Below are 15,839 nucleotides of genomic sequence, written 5' to 3'. Positions count from 1 at the left end.
GCATGTATTCAATTAGTTCGTAATGTTCGTAGCTTATTTAAAAGTTTGCAAATTGAATTCAATAAATTTAAAAAGTTCGATGAATATCAAAACAGAAAACATCTTCTTCCTTTCACGTTCACGTAACTTTTAAATTTTCAAAACTTATTTATGTATCGCTCATGATAAGTAACAAAAAATTGATATTAAAAAAAAAAAAAATTAACAATAAACAGCAATAAATAAATGGGAGAGCTTCTACAATCTCATTTCGAGAAGAAGAAAAAATTCCAGCAAGAAAAGTTGTCCCTTTTTTAATTTACTTGAAAAGTAGACGTGTACAGGAAAACTTATCACTGTAAGATACAAAATTGTTGTAAATCAAAAGTTTTCAATAAATACCTCATTGGAACCACATACCAGAAATTCCTTTACAGAGAGAAAAAATGTATTTTCTATATCGTGGCGATGGTAGAAAAAATTCTGTCATTTTTATTTATGGATCCTCTTTTTTTATTGAGTCAAATTCTAATATTTCTTTTAAATTAAATTAGGGTTCATATCCCCAATAGCATTTGGAAATTGCTAAAGAATTTTTCCCGAAGCATAAAAAACATTAAGCCGAAGAAGGAATGAAATTTTCCTGGAACAATGTTTAAACTGTTGTTATTGGGATTGTCGTGATGAAGGTACGAAAAGTGCTCGTAACTCATATCTATTTCGAATACACTTACACCATAACGTTGGGTTTCGTTTTGCAGCAAAAGTATGTCTAGATGCAATACAATATACATGACGAAAAAGTCCATTTCCAACTTTCGAATTACATTTTCATATTCAGTTTCGTGTTACATTTATCTCTGTCACATTTCGGTGTTATAAATGTATGAAAATGACACTCATTTTTCTCTCAATTTTTTTCCCTGCTTCTCTCGTTGAAACTTGTTAATTCACTTATAGTACAACGTAGAACTGCTGCAGAAATTATGAATAAATTATTTCCATTGAAAATGAAAGCACAGGAAAACCAGAGGCATTCGAAACGCTCGTTTCTTATTTTTTTATTGGCTATCCCGACCGAATATATTCGCAGACGAGATGATCGTTGGGAGTAAAAGTTTTTGATAGGTTGGGCGATAAGATATCAAAATTTTTCTTAAATTGAAGTCGATTTTATCTGGGGTTTCGATTTCAGTAATAACACACATCGATAAAACAGAAAGACAAAAATTTACATTGCCAATGATAGTGGATTACGTCCTTGTTTGGACATTTTTTTTTGACGGGAATTTTGTGAGCACCTCACTTTAGTAAAAATGTGCGAGTCTCTGCACCTAAGCCTCCAGTGGGCTTGTTGTGTCATTCATATATGTTATTCAGTTCTTTTAAGGTAATCTAGTAAATGGGGCAGTGGAATGCTCCATATAATGGAATTTTTATGTAGATGGAATAAACCCTTTTGTATTTTGCTCTTTCGGTGATGCAAGCCGTCTTTATTCAGGTGTTTTGCCTGCTGAGTAACAAGAAAGTTCTGGAGTTTTTGTGACTGACTGTGATGATGTGGATAGTAGATGCTTGTTTTCCCTTGTCTTTAAAATAATTTCTCCCATTTCAAAATATTGTAAGGCCCCAGATCTTGATCTTGACTCGCGGAAATGGTAATTCGACAAACGTTATCGGGTAGAGCTTTGAATAAGAAAATTTTTTTTCAACATTTGCGGGTTTCAAAGATCGTGTGACATGTGACATTAGAACGGAAATTTCGCAGTAGAATTTATCGCTATCAGATTTCACTTCAAATATTTGCAAGTTTCGTTGAAAAAGTTCAATCAAAAAGATAATCTTTTGAAAATTTTCAAGAATTTTCTTATAAGGAATATTTACTGGATGAATTTTCCTATTTTTTTTTTTGATTTTCTGGAACCTTTTAAAGGTTTTTTCTATGAATATAGAGGTCCCTCGCCTCCAACGTTTTGTGAACCCAACAACTACTCATAAGAACTGTGGTTTCGTTTTCGTCATATTTGTGTTCGAATTACATTATGTAACACTTTACATTAAAATATCCCGTCAAAATTTAAATATTGAACGATCCTCTTAATTTGTGCTACATTATATGATATGAACACAAGCCCCTACGGCGAGATTCGTGGTATTTTTTCAATAAATATAATTTCCCATCCCCCAACATCATAAATGAATATTTAAATACGAATTTATTTTGTATTGAATATTGTATTAAATTAATTTCCGTAACTTCCTCATTTATTTAAATTATTAAATTAATATTACGGCTGCGGTTTAACTATATTAACGATTCCTGCATTTGTTTTCGAATTATAATTTTTTGTTAAAATTAAAATATTTGCTCCGATTTTACCGGAGCCAGAAAAGCTTAATTAAAATTTCATTGCATTAATTTTAATATTAAACATATTCATTACGATACTGATTGTACGATACTGTTTTTAATGTTCGTGAATTGTGGCTAAATAGACTCTCATCCAAATCCGTCAAAATATCAAACATATTAACCTTAATCATCTAGCCTTTTATCCGCATGTTTGTTCATATTTTATGTGCATCGAAATTAACAAAACCTATTGTAAACTGCAACAATCCAAGCATAACGAACATACAGCACACAAGTATACACAAAATTACATTATTTCCACCAATGGGTATTACATTGATGATGAACTGTACAATACACCAAACCGTATCAGTCGGGATAAAGTTTTATTCAAAAAATTAAATTATTTAGAAGACAACCCACCAAGGCACTGTATATTTGTTTATTATTTATAGTTCATTCGTATTGTCTGATAGGGACGTGCATAACATCCCTAAGGATTAATTTTGGAATCATTTCAAATAATTAATTTGTCTGATTATTTGCAGCATTTTCTTTTGTGGTGGGAGGGAAATTGCAATTGAATAATTAAAAGTTAGCAGTTTTTGTTTTATTCGCGGCGGTAACGTTGTTCATTGTTTACTCTGACACCACGCATAGTTAGACCACATTATATAAAAATTAATAGGATCAAAAGAGCAGCAGGGACGAATGGACAACAAGTATGAATGGATTGTTCGAATTGGAAAGTGAGGGGAGGCCTTCATTCTGCAGTATGGATATAATAAAAATCAGGCTATAAAAGGTAAAGAAGAAAACGCCGATAGTCAAGGATCCTCGAGAATTTGGATGCCTGCTGAGTGGCATTCCATTAAATTGAAATTTTTGGAAGCCGTAGGTAATGATTTAGCCAAAAATATCTCACTTAGTTCTATGGGCCTTTAATAGTTCTCGAGCAGTGTATTTGTCTATTGATCGTGGTAGGCTCTAATGACAGCGACGACAAAAGTAAGCTTTCTTAGAAAAAATATACGTTAAAACTATTGAAGTAAAAGATTGTTAAGCACGTGGTGACGTTGTCTGGTGATGAAATAGATCGTTACATTAAAAGATGTAAGAGCCGATATCAGGTGATTTGTGTGCTGTGTCTGTGAATATTTAAACTCGGAAAGCGTGAATAAGTAAGTGGATTACTTAAATTTAATTAAAAAAGTGACTTTTACTGCAAAAATTTATATTTCTTGAAGGATCTCATTTAAGTCGTTCAATCTTTCATTTTTTCGTTATCCCCTCCCCACACTCCATCTTAGTGAACGTAGTGTATATGTGTAGCCAGTAAATATTTCACCCAATGTCCATTCCTCGAAAAATCGTTGCAGCTGACGTAGCTCTCATAACAAAAATATGGTTTAATAAACACACAAGCCGATTGTTGTTGGTACATTCTGTTACGAACAATAATCGATTATCACACACACCCATAGTGTTCGGTTCAAACAAAATTTCACCATCGACTCTGATAATATAGTTAAAATGGCATAATACAAAATAATTAAATCTTATAACAAAATGTGACATCGTTCGGAAATTAATTATACGAACGACAGTTAGTTCATTTCATTTTGTGCCAATTTCACTTATTATTATTGCTCAAAATATGCCACACGAAATTGATTATATCCATACATTTAGTGCAAAATTTTGTGGAATATCAGACTAGGCACAATATAACATTATACAGAATTCTAATACAAATGTAGAATTCGAATCTATTGCAAAAACACAAAAATATTTTATGCATACAACATTAAAAAGGATATAATTTCAACAGAGAGCGCATTGTATTTCGTTGAATGGTATAAATTAGTAGAAAACAAGCAAATTGTATTGATTTTATATATCAGATTCACATAGAGTTATGGCGAAGAAAAAAACTTTTATTCGAAATCCATTACCACCGGTAAAAGAGTAACAACATGTGACTAGGTTTTTGGTGTTATCCAATATAATTTTGGTTATGCAATATTTTAGAGGAATTTAGGATTGCCAAACAAATCGATCAAACTACTCATGTAATGGCAATGACTCTGTGACGCAAACATTGTCACTGTTATGATTAAATAATGCATACGAAATAGATTGAGGAGAGTGATTCACTTCATGTAGATTTAATGGAAAGGTAGAATTGCTACGGATTGTTTAAATCAAGAGATATACATGCTGAGCAGAATGAAATCTGATCGTATAAATACGTCAAACACGTATAAATAGATTATAGACTGTTGGCTGTTGTTTGCTAAATATTTTTACATCCACGCTATGCAATTCTTTCAGCTGCTCGTACTGGTAACAACTCACTAATCCGAAGATCTGGCATTGATTTCACTGCCAATAAAAGTGTTTCTTTTTTTCCTCTCTAATCTGCGATTTTTACACTAAAATGAATTTCATGCAGCAATGTCTCATCGTACAATTTTGAATTCACGCTGCTATCATAAGCTATCGTTACACATAAACAAATCAAGAGTTTCTGTATTTCTCATAGACTCCTGATAAGTGAGAGAAGATTGTCTGTGCAATACAGAGTTGGTTTGTTTCTTAATGGCAGTTAATGGAACATTAGGATTTTCGTTCAATCTTCTCTAAAACCCCAACTTTATTAACCAATGTTGCAACATAGGTGTGAAATTATAATGCATTTGTAACCTTTCCAATGCACGTCACAGTCGGTATATGAATGTATAATGTGGAATTCAGTTTTGCTAATCACCATACTACAAATTAAACAACTATAGATGTATCTACGTCAAATTTATCATGTCAATACCTCCATCAGTTAGATGGTAATCTTTTTTATCTACCTAGAACGATAATTTCCCATTTATCCCTCTTGACCATTTTCGTTTATCTCGGTATACCGGTTCGCTCGGCAGATAAAAAAGTATATGGACCCGAAGTGCCCACACGTCTCGATAACAATTTTGGCAAGAGGTGCATAGTCTTATATTATTCGTTTAACATCCACTAACATTCAATGGGTGTTTTCAGTGTAAAGTAAATTCCAAACGCAAAAAATTGGAATGGTACTGGATTTTCCCGAAAGATAGCACATTTGAAAGCTTGAACCTTAATCTTCAAAGTAGTCTAGTCGATAAGGGTCTAGTCGATCAAATGTTTACCAAAATCAGTTGCTCAAACAGTATCCTAAATATTCTAAAAGTATTGTAACAAGAAGAGACATAAATTTTTAGGCGATGTTCTTTTGTCGCTTTTTGTTACAAAACGTTTAGAAGAATTTTAAGCGCTGTTTGAGCATCTAGTTTTGGAAAAGTTTACCAGGTAAACGTTTTCCCTTATCGACTAGATTAAATATAAGAAAATATAAGAAAATTTGAATTGTGTTAAAATTTTGACATAATTTCATTTTTTCCAAAGGTATGCATAGTCGGAGGGTAACGTCGTACTTAACAAAAAAGAATGCAACAAAACAATTTCTGTTTAATCATGATTAGTAAGTGTTTCGTTAATTTTAACTTTTGCCAAACTTTTGTCACCGCTGTCAATAATAGATGACGTAGTCGCTATTATGCTCAAAACAAACGAGGCATTGAAAACGTGTTTTGGTCCTAGTTTTCATTGACAGATGCAGCAATCGCGATTTTGAATAGAAAAAGCTCTAACTTCATTTGACAGTTTCGAAAATTTCGTCATGAAAAACAGGACCAAAACACGTTTTCAATGCCTCGTTTGTTTTGAGCATTATGAACGCTAAAAGACATTTTGTTTCCACCTCATTCGTATCTGGCAGGCCTACCGCTATTTATATCCAACTAACAAGCAACTATGCGCTCTACCTTATATCAATTTAAATAGATTTACGTATACGTAAAGCATATGTGCGGTAAAATAGCACAGAAACTGATAAAATTCAATTATTTCGTAGAGTAAGCTTGCGTATATAATAATATTCGATTGGAAATGTTCCTTTTTTCATGTGCAACCTCCATGTGTCGTTTCCGCATAGAGTGTTTTTAATAAAAAAAAGGCAGCTTTATTGAAGCCAATGTGGTTAAAAGCATTTTTTGTATAGAAAATTAAACGTGGTTTATGAGATATAATCAATTTGTTTTGTTCATTTTGATTTTCAATATTTTTTAGCAAAGAAGTTGTTGGTTCGTTAAAAGTGTATGCGATCGCTTGAAATTCGTTTTTTTTAACGTTAGAATTTAGTGGAAAAAATCGTTTCGTTTCCATTATTCCGTTTAGAGATTTCCCGAACAGATAATCTGCATAAAAATCAACCAAAGCGAGAAGGCAAAAAATAAGAAGAAATATTCACACAAAACTTCCCGAAAAGAGAGCATAAACAGTTGAAAAACAATAAACACATGGAAAATGTAAAATGATTTTTGATGTGAGTTTTATTGTTTTTATGTTCCTTTATAACGTTCGTATCTATAATAGAATGCCATACCGGATGTTGTTAAATTACACTTCCAAAAATATCCTGGAAAATATAATCGTAAATCTTGATAACATTTGAATTTAATAATGTTTTTATCGTACAACGAAAACTTCAGAAACTGTAACATATTGTGGGTTTGTTTTAGTGGCAAAAGGAAGAACGGGCGTATGGAATATAACCGTTGCTATACTGGTGTAATAGGTGTAGACACAGATAATCAGCTTTCTGACCCCAATACAACGATTGATAGATTTATACATAGCAAAGTATTGCCGTTAAAAGATGTGTGGTTACCGCACCGCATATCCCAATATCCTTTGTGTAATTGACACGCCATTCGTTTCTTTCTTTCTTTTCTAAGAAACGTCAAAGATAGACGCCGAAGATATAAATACGTTGGAGTCGAGAATAATGAAGCAGTTATGCAGATTGATGTGCACTTAAGTTTCACACAATCACATATCCAATTGAGTGTGTGTGTAAAATGAATCTATGTGAGGATACCAAAGAAATATTAAGTTTTGAGTAAGTTTGGATTTTAATTTGACAATTTTGTGGGCTTTATCGTGGTTTTTCTTTACTTTGTTTCGGAAATTCAAACTATAGTTCTACCCTATGTTATGGTGGCGACACCAGTCCCTACAATCTAATTTAAAAAAATTTAAATACAATCGCATTCACCTCTGTAAAGAAACTTCGATTTTTTAAATTTTGAAATATTTCTGATATATTTCTACAATGAAAGAACTTGAGAGGCTTTGCATCAACAATTTCATGATCTTAATGAAACAAACTCTTCGATTGATTCGACAACTTTACCTTAAACTTTTGACATTGCGTCACTCCAATGTCTAAATTTAAATTGTGCAATCAAATTGCAGTTACAGCAATAATCGTCCTACTTATGTAGGTTTTATGAGTGAAGAACCAGATTCATTTATTACGTAACTTCTAAATAGCTCGTTTATGTCCATTTACCTATATCGTTTGGTAAGGAAGCTCAGCACAAAGATCGAATTCTCAGAAAGACTATACTACTCAAAACTCCTTTTGCGACGATTTTGAATTTAAATATTTTATTAGACTGAAGCTCCTATTGGCTAATGAAGTTTCGTGTGTGTAAAGTGAGCGCATTTTCATTTGAGACGTACCATCCATAATTCATAAAGCGTTACCGTCTCTCTATCTCTCTCTTTAAATACAGTGCTATGTAAATCTATTGTCGCCTGGTGATTGGTTAACTACCAACATCGGTTTAACTAATTTTTGGAATATGGTGATTGTTATCATCTTCTTTATCTACACTGTAATGCAAATGCTATTCAGAACTAATCCCATTTGAATGGCAATGTCGCATACCTAATAATGTTTTCCTATTAAGCTATCAGTTCAATAACATGAACACAAATTTACATAATTTTATGGAGACTTCACTTTGAGAATGAAATTTATGCACAATGGACGAATATTGAGATATTTTAGGGCAGACAAAACATCCTCTCAACAGTGGTGGTGTTAAGGTAATGAAATAATTATTTTATTGGAAAATAGTTCCGTATTGAATTAAGATCGATTTCATGTTGAATTTATCCACCAAAAAGCTAATCAACATTTTCGATTCAAACAGGACGTTCGTTGTATCGGTTGTCCAATTTGATAAATTTACCAGAGTGGCATGATTGGATGTAAATAAAACTAGATACCATTAACATTAACCAAAAAACCCTCTGATGCAAATAGGAAGTGAATAATACATTTTCGCAGTTTGTAGGGGGTAGACTTATGGATAAAAAATTTATTGCACTCGATGGTTTCATAAGTCATTGCTGTTGTTTAATTCAGCGTTCCAACATTCCCAATATACGCAGTAGCGGGTTGGAATTTAAAGCTAGTTTACCGGTCCTCGATTTAGATTAAAGGTGCGAAAATGGAACGAAAACGACGAATAATGGAACCGGTTAATTCAATTCGCCATATACGATGCAAACATTGTTACTTTAGATTCACAACAATAGCAAAAAAATGGGAAAACTAAATGCTTAACAGCACAAACTTGTGGATCAACCGATCAACTCCACACCGGCCGCTGGGCACCGGCCAGAATCTCTGCCGAACTTTAGACTAACACTGTAAGTGTAAAAAACCTCGAATCCCTAGTAAAAAAAAGTTCTCCTAAAGCCCTCAATGGGACAAAATCGGGCATCTCACTGAGGTATTGAAGAGAATCTTCTATGAAAAATCCCTCTGAGAATTCTAAATTCGTTCGATTAACGTTTTTAAGATGTTTCATTTAAAAAAAAATCACTCGGGAAGAGAGAGCCAGCTATTTTAAAATTAAAAATTGAACCACCTGGACTGGACTTAATAAATCAAATTACGACTGACATACAGAATGGGGCTGTTTAGGAGCAACTGAACAAAAGAATTTCTGAACTCCATTGTAGGCTAATATTGTTTTAGGAGTTCGAGGGTTGAGATAGTTCCCAAAAAATTTTCCATTTCATCAATTCGTGTGTACTCCCAAACTGCGTTTAAGGAGAACTCAATGTGATTTTCTTTGATGCCAAATACATTTCGATTTCGACTCTATATCCCACAGTGATTTTCAGTAGATACAAAAACATAACTTTAATTAAAACACCATCTTCCACCTACGCATAGCACAAACCCTAAAACAATTCTATATGTGAACATCAACATCTGACATAACATTGAGGTGTACGTCTTACTCCAATACTGAGTCAATGAAAATCAAAACACATTCATGAACAATGAAATCTTTTCAACGACAAAATTCATATTCTTAATATTCTTAACTTATAAAATGTCAGATGCGTTAAAAGAAGTATATTTTGTAGACGAGAAACATGCGACTGCTTTTACGGGAGAACGTTATGTTGTAAGCCATGTACTCATTCGTTTTGATATCATGTCATTTTGCATTATTGTTCCACAGCGACGCTCTACAGTAAAAACCCATCCGGAAAAGAAATTGTTAAAACCTTTAAAAATAAAGAGCTGTCCAAAGTGTATTCAACTATTCATAAGAAATTGAATCAACTTCAAGATCTTCTTGCAGAATCTTACAAATTTTCATACAAATAGTAATAAGAAAAAAGCAAGTCTTTTCATTCACTCATATATATACGTTTTGTCGTTCCTATGTGCAGGTAAAAATGTTTAACTTAAAATATTTTCCGAAAAGAAAGCTCGTCTCTCTATTCACTGTATAAGTTTGACTTTTTTGTCTCGAATTCTTTTTGTAATGTTCGTTCTTAAGAGGACATAAGCCTCACATGAAGAGTACATAATGCAATTTCATGCACAGATGACATTTTAAAATACCCCCAAAGGTAATTTTATAAAAGACTTATTGATGCGGACATAATGTAGGTACCTCAACCTCATACAAAAGTACCTACACACTAGTTACTTCGGAAGAAATATCGTAAAAGATGTAGCGCATCGCATATTTCTGGATATTATTTATATCAAACACATTTTAGGAAAACGACATGGATATAAACACGAATGAACCAAGACCAAAAAAAGACCAGGGAGTCCCATATTCTATCATTAGATTAGCTATAGTAGTTTCCTCAAACCATAAGTTTTCTTAACGAAATTTTAAGAATTTTATCTCTCGACATTTTCATATTTTTTCGGAATTTTCGGAAATTCGTCAGAAATTTTGGAAGTAAAATTCGCAATAATAGGCCCTGCGGCCCGCCGTATGTTACGTCTGAGGTATGTTGAAAGTGCCTCACATTTTTTTTTTGAAAACTTAAAACTGAACATTTTCATGTGTGATTTGGGTGGCGATCGAAGGGTATTTTTTTTCTCTGTTTTTGTATATTTTACTTTTCGCCCCAAGTGGTGACATGGATTTTCATATTCAATTTTCGTCACTAGTAGTGAAATGTACTTACTTTCCACCACTCCTGGACCATTCACCGTAAATAAATATTCTGACCTGACCAAATTTCGAACCCTCGACACCAAAACCCAATGCTTATCGAGCAACACCACTTTTCGCAACTAGTTGCAAAATTACTATTTCGCAGTTCTCTCAGTCACGATGTCTAAAAGAAACTATCCGAATGGCAAACCTAACCCAAAAGGCGATTACTCATACTGTACTAAAAGCAAAATGTGTACTCAAGGTTGTGGCATCGTGTATTGCATGAACCGTACTATTTTTCGGTTGTATAATGTGTATTATATCGCCACGATCTTCATGACGCGAAAATTGATCTATCACCAAAAAAAGTGTTAGAGCTGTAAATCAAGCCACTATTCGATTTTTAAATAAATCATTCGTGTCTGGCATTAGATGTTCGATAAAAATTCATTATGACACAATAATTCTCGTTGCACCATTCTACAACCGAGAGTTTTACCTTTGCCAAACGGCAGACACCTCTCTAGTTTATGAAAATTCCTCAAAATTCCCATAGTAATAAATAATAGCCTTATAAATGTATGGAGTCGAGAGGAGTGCTGGAGTGGTGTGTGTACCACATCTATATGAAAATCTCCTTCTAAATGGTGGCCAATAAATAATACCCACAGTAAAATCGCTATAGAGAAGCTAACCGAAATCGAAATAAAATATCGCCAGAATTGGAAAATTTAATGCTTTCCATGAACCACACTTTTTTTCGTATGCTTGTGTGTGAGTGCTGGTAGTAAGCCGAAATGCTTACTTGCATTCATACGAAATTGAGATGCATATCGACGTATATTTATATGTACGTACATATGCGACCATCGAAGAGTATAGTCGATCTTTTTCGGGGTAACGTTTTGAATCCATTTCCGTTTTTATTCGCCGTAACACACACAGGCAACTATGTTTCCGTGGATATTCTTCTATGGTTTTGCTACATAAGTTCAACTGAAAATTGAGCTAGCGACTTTCTATAGCTGCTTTTGGAAAACCAACAAAAGATTGGATACAGTGAGTGTGGTGACATTGTTACATTTTATTCAGTTACCATTTTAGGTAGATGGAATGGGGAGAAATGCAATCCTAATATGTGCACACAGAGGAAAATCTACGAGTGGTAAACAGCTTCTGTTACAACGATTTTAGTTAACTTTATGTGGAATAAATACTTAAAAATCAAAATCTTTGACAGTCGTTTCATACCAACATCAAATTCTGTCATACGGCCTTAGGGATCCGTTTTTTCTCTCAAAATTATCGAACAAATTGGTTGTGCGATTTGTACATATTACGTTAAGTATTGACTCAAGCGAATTATATTTAAGAACTGTAATCTTTTAATAGTCGGTTTTAAAACGAAAACACTTAAATGTACCACTTGGCATTAAGATAACAAAAAAAGTCGAAGACCCGAAGGTAATAATCAGATTTAATTCAAGATTTCTTTTCTGTGTAAGGACTCAATGGAAAATGTATATACATAACGTCAGACGTAACGTAAACCATTTTTTAAATTGTAATCATGATTTGTGTGAATCACTCGAACTCGATAGAAAACGTACGCTCTCCACCAACGAGGGATATAAATGTAAAATATATACTTTAGTGCAGAAATGGAAGGAATAATAAACTATAGAAAATATGTCGTTGTTTTGATTGTACAATATCACAATATGGTATTATGATAGATACTAAACTGTGTACAACACATGGCTATAAAATGTAATTTATCAAAGTGTAAATTGCAATTTATTGATTAACTCAGTTGAGAGATCCTCCAACAACAATTCCGTTTTATTTGTTCGGTATTCTGGTGCAATTCAGACCAATCTTTCAACGAATATATATATATACCCATACAATGCATGGAGAAAACTTTTGTATTATAGCAGAGAGTCAACGCTTCAAATGAAAACAAACATTAGTCCCATGCAGTGCAGCACACGTTGTGTGTTTTCTGTGTATTTTCTACACCCACACGGTGTACCTTTGGTAATAAAATTCAATTTGACCTTATAATTTTTCGAAATTTATGATCATTTATTATTAGAGCTTTGTTTTGCTGTTTTTGTTGTGCTTATTTGTGTTACAGACTTCCTGACGGTGCTCGAGACGTTCGGTTCTGAAGGTGTTGCGGGAAATGTTTGATTTGCAAACCACATTTTTGTCTGTTGTCTTTTTGAACAACGAAAAAATTGAATTACAGTCGGAGAGAAATAGATTTCGGGATTTAAAGAGACATCATCGTTTTCATTGATTTCGCAGGTTATTTCAAATGACAATTGAGAGAATTAGAGAAATGATGATATATCTAAAAAAAACCCGAAATCTATATTTCTCCGACTGTAAGAGGCATTCTTTTGAAAACAAGCCGACCTAAATCGAACGCATTTTCGACCTTAGAAGCCAAAACCACTTTAAAAAATATTCTTCGAAACTTGTGTCTGTGTGGCTAGTGTGAGATGATCAAAAACTGAAAACATGTACTTTTCTTACAGAAATTTCTCCGCTTAAACGAACCGTACAGGGTCGTATGGCGTGTCATAAGAAATGTAATTGCATGGACTTCCGGTACAAATAGGGTCTTTTTGGGTTTAAAATTCATCCACACTGAGATGTGTGCAGTTAACGTTTTAAACCGAAAAAGATTGAAAACTTACACTTTTCAAACAGAAATTTCTCGAGGTTCACGAAACGTACAGTGTCATGAGAAAGGTAATTTTATGTTGTTTCAAGGCAAGTCCTACGGAAGTTGGGTAGCATCTACGATGAAATATGAGCACTTAAACATTTCAACTCATCTCATATTTCATCGTAGATGCTTCCAAACCCCCATACGACCCTATTTGCCCCGAAAGAAATTACCTTTCTAATGGCACCCAACACGACCATGTACGTGTCGTACATCTCGAGAAATGTCTGTAGGAAAAGTGTAAGTTCAGAATTTTTCGGTTGAAAACGTCAACTGCACATATCTCAGTGTACATGAATTTTAAGCCGAATAAGACCCGATTTGCCGTGCAAGTAAATACAATTACCTTTCTAGTGAAACCCCACACGACCCCCTTTTCGCTCGTGTAAAACTCGAGAAGTTTCTGTAAGAAAAGTGCATGTTTTCGGATTTTGATCACCTCACTAGCCACACAAGCTTCGATGAATCTTTATTAAAAGTGGTTTTGGCTTCTAGGATCGAATACCTTTCAGGGCACATATAGAAAATTACAATGGAAAGTGCGTTCGATTTCGGTCGGCTCATGTCTCACACATGGCTTCCCGCAGCGCCATACGTTAAACTTAAAGTCATGCAAATATGTTGGAATTGAATTTTATGTTTAATTAGATTTTTTTCTGGTTAATTATCGACCGTGCTGTTTCCAAAATTCGAAGTTTCAAACACCCCTAGGTGTGGTAAATTTATGTCTAACAAATGGAATTAAAACATAAATATTCGATTAACCAGATCCTGATTGATTTGTTTTTTTAAGTTTTTAATTAAAATTTTCAACAATTCGGTTTGATTGTCCGTACTTGATGTTTTTCTTGTTTTTCGCAATATCATCCTAATCAAATACTATCCCTGCCCCGGTCCCGTCTTCTTTTTTACTCGTTTTAATCACTCTCTCTTTCTCTCTCTCTCTCTATCTCTCTGTTCCCATCTCAAGTTCTGTCGAAAGGTCATAACGCTTTGCATATATACGTCTAACCGGTATAATCCATTAGCATAATATTGCGTTAATAGACAAAATCTTTCTTAACATTACCGACGACACACAAAACCATACACTTGGAATACTAGTCTCTATGTAAATTACAATTAGATTGGAACTCAACCAAATCTCGTCTCATACAAAATTTCCGGCAAATTGTTTGCCTATTTAAAATGAATAAATTAACTCGCCTCAATTCTGTTCTGTTATTTTTCGAACAATTAGTTGGTTTTGTCTTTTACTCTGTTGTTAATTTCAACTTTTTGATGTTAATGTTATACCCATGCAGTAGATAGAATCGGTATCCCAGCTACACAAAGTGAAATTGGTATAACAAATAACCATATTACATTATTTACATGCATTATGGTTACAGTTTACATGAGCAAACAATCAATACACGTGTATGTATGGTGATGATGGAACAATTTATTATAATCTGGTTGTATGTAGCAGCCGAGAGAAGAACGAAATGCTGAAGGCTGGGATGCGGTACACCGTTACTGTATAAATCTTTAACAGAGGCGACAAGCATATCACTAGTATAATTATTGGGTCTGTAACTTGATTTGATATAAGTTTTCATTAAGCATTTTCAACAGAGTGATAGACAATCTTCCACTCGGATTATGTTGTGACATAGTAACATATAAGCAAGGCGCTGAAAAGACCTTGATGCATCTGTTGGTGTGTGGTATTGTGGATCTTATTTTTAGTTCACATTAGCTAAAGAGAGCTGACGACAAATTTTTGTCGTTGGCGGTGTAATAATAAGAAATTTTGTATTCCTTTGCGTAGGCCTCAATTGCTCTACACAGATATTTTGGGGAAAAGATTTTTTGTTATCGCAAACATACTTTCACTACAGAGATTCGTACAGAAGGACAGGGTGAATATTTATTGAGTGTTACAGCATAGACAATGTTTACTTCTACGGAAAAGTCTTTCATCATTCCTCCTCAATTCACCATTTCATAATAAGTCTAAAATAGTAATGCATGCAGATGAATGTTCGTTTCTGTAAATGTTACCACGATAAGAAGCGTTTGTAACAATTTGAAGCCATTTTCAAGGAGCTACAACGACAAAATACAAAATTCTTTGTTTAAATCTCAGAGTCAAACGAAACCTAGTTTGTTGCTTTAATATTACCGTTATTTACAACAAAGATTTATGTTTCAATTAGCGTTTATAAAAAATGACAGGGTCATAAGGTGAATAGTGTGGTTGTCTTTTTGTTTGTAAATGGGAGTTTTTAGCGAGAAAATTCTAACCGTGCGAGAAATGTCCCATTTTAAAAAAATAACTGTGTCATTTGAAACACAGAAAGTCATTGAAAGCGACACAAAAAAAAAACAAGTTAAATACCCAGTTACCCTAACTTTG

At 33.6% G+C, this 15,839-nt stretch overlaps 1 protein-coding gene across 1 annotated transcript in view; it reads right to left on the bottom strand.

The window, feature by feature from the left end:
- LOC119070042 overlaps positions 1 to 15,839 on the bottom strand; it is a 162,670-nt gene that overhangs the window by 96,222 nt on the left and 50,609 nt on the right. The window lies entirely within an intron of this gene.

Source organism: Bradysia coprophila (genome assembly GCF_014529535.1).
Source record: "Bradysia coprophila strain Holo2 chromosome X unlocalized genomic scaffold, BU_Bcop_v1 contig_45, whole genome shotgun sequence".
NCBI lineage: Eukaryota > Metazoa > Arthropoda > Insecta > Diptera > Sciaridae > Bradysia > Bradysia coprophila.
This window is presented reverse-complemented; position numbering and strand designations above follow the sequence as displayed.